At 51.7% G+C, this 9,907-nt stretch overlaps 1 protein-coding gene across 1 annotated transcript in view; it reads left to right on the top strand.

Annotated features, from left to right (window-relative positions):
- Nucleotides 1-7,911: 7,911 nt before the first annotated feature.
- RFLNA (refilin A) overlaps nucleotides 7,912-9,907 on the top strand; it is a 108,785-nt gene continuing 106,789 nt past the window's right edge. The window contains exon 1 of the mRNA XM_084762055.1: nucleotides 7,912-8,119. The gene's annotated coding sequence lies outside the window, so the exon portion shown is untranslated. The remainder of the gene's footprint in view (nucleotides 8,120-9,907) is intronic.

Genomic DNA, 9,907 nt, shown 5'->3' with positions numbered 1-9,907 from the left:
TTGGCAAGATGTGAGGCTACACGCATGGCTCATTGTGAAGCAGCCTCAGTCACCAGCTCTGAGGAAACAACTCTCCATTTTCATATGTGTGCTGACATTTGTATTTTCTGAATGATACTTTTGGAAACAGTCCCACTTGCCCTTGCCAAGATCTGTTGGCCCTGGTCAAGGTTTGCCTTTAAATCAGTGGGTGGTTCTGTTCTAAGAGATTGACAATCCAAGACCTGTGGGGATGCTCTTGGGTTCTACGGAGTTTGTGTCTGTCTTCTGGGGATACATTCTGATGCATTTGGAACCAACAAACGCTGACTGAAGAAGCTACACACATACAATTTAAAAATAATACATCCCTTGTTTTTTGTTTTTGAGACAGGGTTTCTCTGTGTAGCCTTGGCTGTCCTAGACTCACTGTGTAGACCAGGCTGGCCTCAAATTCACAGTGATCTGCCTCCCTCTGTGTCCTGAGTGCTGGGATTAAAGGTGTGCGCCACCCTGCCCAGCTGGTCCTTTATTCTTAAATAAACCTGTTCTGGGTTTTGTATTTGTTATTTTTGTTTTGTTTTACCATGTGCACTCCCATCCCTGTGAACCCTGAGCACTTTCTGAGTCCTATTTCCAAGGTCTTGCACAGAACAAGCCTGAGATTGTGCCTTGTCTCCTGAGCTGACGCTGTCACACTTGCTCTTGGACACCGCTAGCCTCGGGAAGAGCTGCACACTCACCTTGTGCTGTCACGGCAGCTGACTTAGTCCTTTGGACATCTCAAGAACAAAAAGGAGTGCAGTTCCAGTCACCACACAGTAAATGGGAATGGCTGGCAGATGGCCTGAAGTTAAGTTAGAAACTTCTCTCCAGGCATGTAAAAAAAAAAAAAAAAGGCAGAGGCAGATGCCAACAGAAAGCATGTAGTAGTATCCAGACAGCACAAGGCAGAGCGTACCAAGGCATGAAATGGTACTTGCCCACATGGTGCGCACCTTTTTCTATTCAAAAAGCTATGAAGATCATTTGGATTTTAGGATGTGGTGAGAAATGCAGTCTCTACGCATAGCAGGGGATGCCGGGGATGCTCTCAGAAGAACCTTACTGAATGTCACCACGTTGGCTCTGCCAGCCATGTATGAACTATTAGTGAACCTGGACAATGAAAAGGACTGAGCACTGCCAGATACCAGGACATAGAAATGCCGTGGGGCTTGGCACGGTGATGCACACCTGAAATCCCAGCACTTGGAGAGCCAGATACAGGTGGATCGCTGTGAGTTCGAGGCCAGCCTGGTCTACAAAACAAGTTCAGGTCAGCCAAAGCTACATAGAGAAACCCTGTCTTGAAAAACTAAGAAAAAAGAAATGCCATGGGTTGCATTCTCTGATACAGTGAAAACTGAATGATAAACAACCAAAATCTAAACCACTGGGATATTTACTAAAAGCCAAATAAGGGCTGGAGAGATAGTTCAGTCGGACCAAAGTGTAACCCCTAGCATGCAGGTAAAAGCCAGGCCCAGCGGCACACCTATAATCTTAGTGCTGGGCAAGTGGAGTTGGGAGGATTCCCAAGCGCTCACTAGCCAGCCAGCCTAGTGAAAATTTTGAGCTCCAGGTCGCAGTGAGACCCTGCGGGGGGGGGGGGGGACAAAAAAACGTGAGGGTGGAAAGTGAGTGAGGAAGACACCTGGCATTGGCCAGTCTCCTCCACAAGCATGCACACATTCACACGCATACAGCTTTCTTTGTTTCACACCCGTGACAACCCTCTCTCCACCAGCCTTCCCATCATGCCCTTCGCAGTTCATCCTGGGGCTTCCTCAGTGCCTGCCTCTTGCTTGTGTCTTCTTAGTCACCGTCTGGCTCCTTTCTGGGTCTTGATCCTGGATCAATACCTGGTACCCTTGCTGTGGGAGGATCGAATGAATGTGTCCAGATGGGTGTGGCCGCTTCTGCACGTCCAGAAGGGGATGTCTGCGCATTACCGTTTCGGCCACAGGGATGATCTGTTTTGGAACTCATGTTCGGTCATGAGAGTCGTAACTCTACTGGGGATGGAACCCAAATCCTAGGGCACTGGCATTGTGGCAAGTGCCCTACCACTGGGCTACACTGCTCTATGAAAGAGATCAGCTGCTAGAGAACAGAGGACCACAGCACCAGGCATGTCATTTTGTGGGATCAGTTCTCAATGCCATCAGTCACCTAGATGCAGCCGTACCTGCATGTGACATCACATTGTTAAGCTTCTCAAGTCAATCAAATGTTTTTCCATTCGTGCCTGATCTGGCCTTCGTCGCAGGCAAAGAAAGGCTCCACACCAGTGCAGTCTCGTCCTATGCCTTGAGGAAACCCTGCTTTTGCGTTCTGGTCCTGGAAGTCCCTCCAGCTGGTGCCTGGGAAGAAAAGTGCAGTGCATATCAAGAGAGAAGCTCTGGAAAGGACTGGCCAGAGGCTGTGGGCTGGAATCTTCAGTACTGGACACCCGAGGCAGAGGTGGCGTAGTAGCCCTGCGATCCGAGGGCAGCCTCACTGCTCAGCAGAACTGTCCAGGCTAAGTAGGAAGGGCAGTAGCTGCACTGCGTGTGCTCACAGTAGCTGCAGAGCTGGCTTCATTGTTGGTGACACCCCACCATCCTCCAGCCATGTGACACCAGCCAACAGAACAAATGGTGCCCAAGGCAAGGCAAAGCCTTACAGAACCTCTGTGGTCTCGGAGGGAGTCAGTCCCATAGGCCAGCAGGGATCAAAGGAATTCTACTCCAGCCTGTATCTTCAAAGGCCTGGACGGATCGGTTTTCTGTCTGCATCATGAGGTGTCCCTGGAACCTGTCTCAGCTTTGTCAGGCTTGGCGACAAGTGTCTTTATCTGCTTAGCCATCTGGCCAATCCGTGTCAAAGGATCAGGCTGTAGACATACGGCTGGGTTCTGGGGCTCAAGGCCTTCCTTTACCACTTGACAGTTGCTGAGGCCCCAAATCCATCTTGATCTCTACCTTTTCTCCCCAGATCCATTTGCAGCCTTCCCTTTTCTCTTGACCTCTTCAGGGCAGAGATGGAAAATGGCCTGGGCTCATTCCCACACTCTCCTCATCATAGGCTCGTGTGTGTGTGTGTGTGTGTGTGTGTGTGTGTGTGTGTGTATGTGTGTGTGTGTCCCTTTCTCTCTTTCTCTCTCCCTCTCTCTCTCACTCACTTGCTCTTGTTACTCTGTGCATCTGACCAACCCCCTCCCCCCTCCCCACACCACACCGTTCGTCTCTACTTGTCTCTGTCTCTACACAGGCCTAGGGATGACACATCTTTGCCTGTCTCAGTCTCAGTCTCTGCACAGGCCTAGGGATGACAGCCCCCCTCCTCCGAGGTTAAAGTTGGATCTCAGGCTTGCCCACACTTAGGTTAAAATGCTTCCTTGAGAACCGGACTCATTTACCTGGCAGCTCCTTCTGGGCTTGTGACTCAGCCTGAGCCCTTCCAGAGGCTCCAGAAGGGTCTGAGGAAGGAGATGACAGACCATCACACACTTGGAATCTTTCCTAGAGCTGGGAGACCCAATGCCCTCAGGGAACTCACATCCATACAGTTAGTGAGTGGCTACTCAACCTTTGGGAAGGCAGAGCCAGACTGTAGGGGTGCCAGGAGGAGAGCCTGGGCTTGTCCCCCACAAAGGAAGATCCAGTGTACTCCAGAGGTATAGTAAGGCACTGGGAGGCCAGGGTCCCTGGTGCAGTTGTGTGGCCTTGAGTTCATTTCTTTAGCCTTCTGAGCCTCCATTTCTTCCTCTGTGAAACAGGGCAAAGTGTGGTATTTTCCATGGTGTGAGGTGAGCATGAGCTAGGCAGGTGAAAGCCTTAGCTGCAGCCTGGCCTGGTTGGGCTTGGCCCCACCCCCAATGGCACCTGCACTTGGGGATCTTACAGCAATGCCATCGCTGTTCTCCAGAGCTGGCTGTCCCCAGTGCCTGGCCCAGATGGCAGGCCTAGCAGCTGAGGCCGTAGTTAGGGACGTGAGGACAGTGGATGCTGGCAGAGGCTTGCAGTGTCATCGACCTGGCAGTGACCGCAAAATGTTTCCTGAGAACCCCTCATTTGAAGGCCCCTGCGTGGCAGCCCCTGGCGATGCTAAGACAGGCTGCGATGGGTGACCTTTGCAGGGAGCCAGGCCCTGCCAGCTCAGGGAGTCAGTTCCCGTTCTCTGAGAGCAAATATTGACAGGCTGTGACTGAGGTCACTGTCAAGGTACTTGTCCCTGGCAAGGAGGTTAGGCAAGGGCGGAGCCCCTGCCCAGAGACCCTTGGGATTGCCAGCCTCTGGGTTGTGACAGGGTACCTCCAGGGCACCCTCGTGTCTGCACAAGCATGCCTGCCAGCTGTGTAGCCAGAAGCTGCTGTTTGTCCTTGGTAGGACTGACTTCAAAGCCAGAAAGCCTGGTGCATGGTTCCTAACTGCCTCTCTATCAATTTCCATGGACTTCTTTTGAAAGAAGGAGGAGGTGCTGGTTTTAACTGTTTTTCTATCATTTCTTGTTCTTAAAATTATAGTTTATTTCAAAATGCTCAGGGGCCCTGTTTCTCAGGGCTCAAGCTCAGAAGCTCCCAAGGAACCAGTTCCCTTCAATGAGCCAGTCTCTGGGTGGCTCCTGGCAGGCTGGGGACCCAGGCAAGAGTCCGAATGACCCTCACCCACAGGTCTACTCCATTAGCTTATAAATCAGTGGGCACTGCAGCCGATGATAAAATACTCCAGCCGTTCACTTGTGTTGGCCCCTGCAGAATGATCTGGAAGGCCACGACTCCTCAGAGCACCCCAGCTGTTGATGCCGTGCACACGGCCTTTCCCTCCCTGCTGCTGAGGCCTCCCCAGGCCACAGCCTGAACTCTGGCCACCCTCTCCCACGCACCACTTTGGTTAACCTCAAAGGCCTGAGCTTGACTGTGTCGACAGCCCCCACTATGAGGAAGGCAACATGGGTAACCAGGGCTCAGAAGGCCCTGGGTGCTGGCCTGCTTCACAAGGAACCTCCAGGCCTGGGATGTTGTAAGTGACATGGGATGAGGATGCGTTTGAAAGTTCTGCACGAGGACAGGAGCAGGAGCCCTTTGGGCCAGGTTCCAGGGCAGGGCAGGACAGGCAGAGGGGCTTCTAAGGGAAGTACTTAGAGTCAAGAATACTCAAGACCTCTTACCAGGAGGTGCCAAGAGACTGAGGCTGGGCCTTGTTACGTCCCCAGCATCTTTAACATTAATTAACTCACCCATTTTTGCGTGTCACAGAAAACGTGACAGGTCAGCACCTCCAGGTCTTTCCTGGGTTTCCCGTTGCTCCAGCGTCACATCAGTCAGGGTATTTGAGTCACCACTCAGCAGGAAGGCCCACGAAACAGCTCTTTTCTGTGTCTGTCTCCACAAACTGTGAGTCAGGCTCCAAGATGCCCAAGAAATTCTAGCTCGCTGTCAGATCCATCCACCTGTACAAGATGGACAGTTCTGGAAGGCTTGAGGGGCTGCTGTCGTGAGGGGCTTACAGTAAATTACTTGAGTTAGGTTTTTAGTGTGTGTGTGTGTCTGTCTGTCTGTCTGTCTGCGTGGGTGTCTCTGTGTGTGTATCTGTGTATATCTGTGTCTGTATGTCTATGCCTGTATGTCTCTGTGTTTATCTCTGTGTAAGTATATGTGTGTCTGTGTGTGTGTGTGACTGTGTGTGTGTGTGTGTGTGTGTGTGTGTGTGTGTGCATGTGTCACAGCATGCCTGTGGAGGATGGAAGCAGAGGACAATCTGCAGAAGCGAGTTCACTCCTTTTATCATGAGGTCCCCAGGGATGAAATTCAAGTCCTCAGGCTTAGCAGCAGATGTTTACCTGTTGAACCAGATAGCCAGCCCTGGGGTCAGTCAGTCTCTGTGCCCCCCCACCCCCCGACCCCATGCGAGCCTGCGCATGCCTGTGTGTGTGTGTGTGTGTGTGTGTGTGTGTGTGTGTGTGTTAGGCATGTAGGTGTGTTCATGTGTGTGCATGCATGTAGAAGCCATCGGTCAACTTTGGTTGTCTCCCTCCATCACTCTCCGCCTTGGTTTTTGAGACAGGCTCTCACTGAAACAGGTCCTTGCTGAATAGGCTAGGCTGGCCCGCCAGCGAGCTTTGGGGGGGGGGGGTCTACATGTCTCTACCTCTCCAGCACTGCAATTACAGGCGCGCGCCACCAAACCCAGATTTTTGCATGGGTGCCAGGGCTCTGAAGTCAGATCTCCTTGCTTATTCAACCTGCACGTTACTAGCTGGGCCATCTCCCCAGCCCTGACGGGGATTCCTCTCCAGAGTGGCAGCAGCAGCAGCAACAGCCAGGTGCTCTTCTTTCTCCTTCGCCTGACACTCTTGCAAAGGATGCTTTAAAAAGGCCATGGGCTCACGAGTTTAGTACCTGATCCAATATTAATATGCAGACTCATTACCCAATGGCGGATGATTCCCAGGAGTGGGGAGTAATGAAGGAGACATGTTGCTTCAAAGCTGTGTTGTATTAGCCGGGCGTGGTGGTGCACGCCTTTAATCCCAGCACTCGGGAGGCAGAGGCAGGCATCGATCGTTGTGAGTTCAAGGCCAGCCTGGTCTATAGAGTGAGACAGGCAAGGCTACACAGAGAAACCCTGTCTTGAAAAACCAAGCCAAACAAACAAACAAAAACCCTGTGTTGTATTGACCACCATTATTTAGTTTTGAATGGTATAATGAAATGAGCTGGCAGCACATAAGCTAGTCATAAAGGAGGAAAGGCAGCCTGGGGCTCGTTTTTCATTTTCCTCCAAGGGAAGGAGAAATCTGGAGGCTGCAGGCTCCCACGGGGACAGCTAAGTGGCCCTCACACACAGGGAGTTCATACCCTCTCGGCACTTGGGGGACTTTTAAAACACAAGTACTCTTTGAAAGTGTTTTTCTTGAATTCTTGTGTTTTATAATAAAGCGAACAGGTCAGAGATTATAAAAGGCTTTTGCCCTGATGTCCTATTTCACCGAGTGTTTTTAGTGTTTGTCTGTCTTAAGACCAAACAAGAGCCTGGAAATACTCGTGGTTGATGTGGCGAAGTTAAATACTGCAACTGCAAGGGGCAGTGGGAGACACTGCCCAAGACAGTGGTCACTTGGTTGGGGGAGGCTGTGAGGCAAAGGCAGGCTGCGGTTCGTCCACCAGGGATACTGCCTGGCTGGCTGGTCTCACTGTGTAGCCCAGGCTGGCCTCACACTTGCAGCATTCCTGCTGGCTTCTTTGGCCTCAGGAAGTGCTCCGGCCATCTCTCTCTCTCCAGCCATGATTCTCATCCCTTTTGGCTTTAAAAAGCCCAAGTATGGGGCTTGGAGATTTAGCTCAGTGGTAGAGAGCTCGCCTAGCAAGCATAAGGCCCTGGGTCTGGTCCTCAGCTCTGGAAAAAAGAAAAAAAAAAAAAAGGCCCAAGTGTGTGTTCTAGCAAATTGAGATGGTTCTTCATTCTCTTTCCTGACTAGCTCTCTGGTGACCAGATGACAAGCTTGTGGCGCCTGCACCACTGTGGTACCGAGTCAAGGGCGAGGGACTGCGGATTTAACACACAATAAAACAGCGGGTCCTTCCTGCTAAAAGAGCAACGACAGCTACGGTTTTTATTCAGCATCCAAAGAGCCTTTTTATAGGCAGCAAAGCAGGCATGCCACTCGAAGGTGAAATCCCTCAAGAGGTGATTGTGCACACGAGGGAAAGTCCCAAGGGAGGGAGGGGTGCGTTCTCAGAGCGGTAAACGTGACTAGCTAACCAACATAAGCACAGACACAGAAGCTGCTAGAAACAGGACATGAAACAGCAAGACAGACAGGCAGGCAGCCCAGTCGGGCCCGGTTCCCACGCAGGCTGACGGAGAGGACTGGAAGAGGACAGAAGCAAATGTGCTTCCTCAGCTCAGAGAGCAACTGCAGCCTGGACAGGGAGAGTCCCAGCGCCTGGCGGTGTGGTTCGAAGGGCTCCTCTGCAGGCTGCCAGGAGTGGAGCTTCTTGGTCCCTCTTTGTGGCAGAGCCTAAGGCCTCTTGTCTCAATAGCATCCTTCCACTAGGCGTCTGGAGCCTGCTTTGTGACCTGGTGGTTCACTTCCCCCTGTAGATCCACAGCAGGTGAGTGGCTCACGGCGCTCTGAGAGGGGCAGGGGCGGGTGGGGGTGGGGTAGACTGACAAATGAATAACAAACGGAGAGCTTCAGAAGTAAGAGTGAAAAATCCTGTCAAGGGCCAGAAAGCCTTGGGAGACCTTCTTTAGAGAAGGGCGTTAAGGGATGTGGAGGCGTTTGTTGACTGGTCCAGTGAGAAAGCGTAACTGGAACTGAGGAAGTGGCTACAGTGCATCCCTCTGGGGATTCCAGAAAACACAGCTGTCTGGCCCCGCCCCTGAGGAGCTGACGACTCGCTGGGCCCAGAGGCGCGGCTTAGATGCTTGTAGTTCTTTCTCACAGGTGCCTGGTGTGCTTCCACTGTTGCTCTGAGGACCTCGTGTTCTGAAAGACTTGCTGGATGCCATTACAGTGGCCTTCTGTGGAAATGCAAAGCCGACTGTGGATAATGCTGGGGTTTGGCGGTGGGGCGGCTAAGCAATGTGGGGGGGAGGGAGCTGGGCGCGGCCTTAATGACTTCCTGTGCACAAGCTCTCTTCCCTGAGGACAGCTCAGGTGTAGGATGTTATGGCAGCTGTGCACTGAGGATGAGGGGGCGTGTCAGCGCATCCCTCGGAGTAGAAGCTGGTCCCAGGGTTCCAAGTCACCTTAGGCCCTGCAGCTGCAGGTGGGATGCCTTGCCAGAGATTGTGGTGACCCTTTCTAACTAAATTCTATCATCCAGGCAGGATCTGTCCTGGCCAGGGGGGCTGGAGGCCAGGCTAGGCTCAAACTTGACCTTTTAGGAGGCTACTGAGGTTAAACTGGGATGCTCACAGCCCCATCAGCAAATCTCAGACTTGTGTCCCATAGCGCTAACTGAAAGGACATCTCACTTGTGAGAAGATTTTCCACTAGGGGTGCTGGCTTCATAGATACACAATATGGTGCCTGGCTTTATTTATTTATTTACTTACTTACTTATAGAGTTAGGGGATTTGAACTCAAGCCCTTGTGTTTGCTTTTGTTGTTTTTGTTGTTGTTGTTTGTTGTTTTGGTTTTGGTTTGGTTTTTCGAGACACGTTTTCTCTGTGTAGCCTTGGCTGTCCTAGACTCACTTTGTAGACCAGGCTGGCCTTGAACTCACAAAGATCCACCTGCCTCTGCCTCCCAAGTGCTGGGATTAAAGGCGTGGGCCACCACTGCCCACCCAGCTCAAGCCCTCATGTTTGCAATGGGTACTTACTTTACCCATTACCCGTTGAGCAATCTCTCCAGAGCCCAGATAGAACTTTAAAAAGGAAAGTGTAAGGCTGGTGCTGGAGCAAGGAGAAGGGCCAGAGTGTGCCCTGCTGGAGTTGGGCTCCTACTGGGCTGTTTCCCTTTTCTGTGTGATGTGAGACGTTCTGAGAGGAAACGGCACGCTTGGTGCTCATGCATCTCCATGGGGATGGGCAACCGTGAACGTGTTGTCGCCAGACTTTTCAAAGACAGCTTCTCACTCTGTGGCCCAGGCTGGCCTTGGTCCTGAGGGAGTCCTCTTGCCCCTGCCTCCCCGATGTTAGGGTTACGGGCATGTAACACTACAACCATCCAACTTAACTTTCTGTTCTTTCACAGAGTGTTATGAAGTGTAGTTTAGACACGCTAAGACACCTCTAAATACTTCAGTGTGCTGCTCTAAAATTAGAACCGTTTTCTTGTCAACACAGCACCCGCAAGATCACAAATACGACATCACAGTTCCATCAGTCACCACCCAGTCCCTCTCCAAATGCCTCTAAGTTCTTTCCCCATGACTTCCCCACAAAGTTTT

This window comes from Acomys minous, assembly GCF_964271855.1.
Source record: "Acomys minous genome assembly, chromosome: 16".
NCBI lineage: Eukaryota > Metazoa > Chordata > Mammalia > Rodentia > Muridae > Acomys > Acomys minous.
The sequence above is the reverse complement of the archived record's forward strand: the minus strand, read 5'-3'. Positions and strand labels throughout refer to the sequence as shown.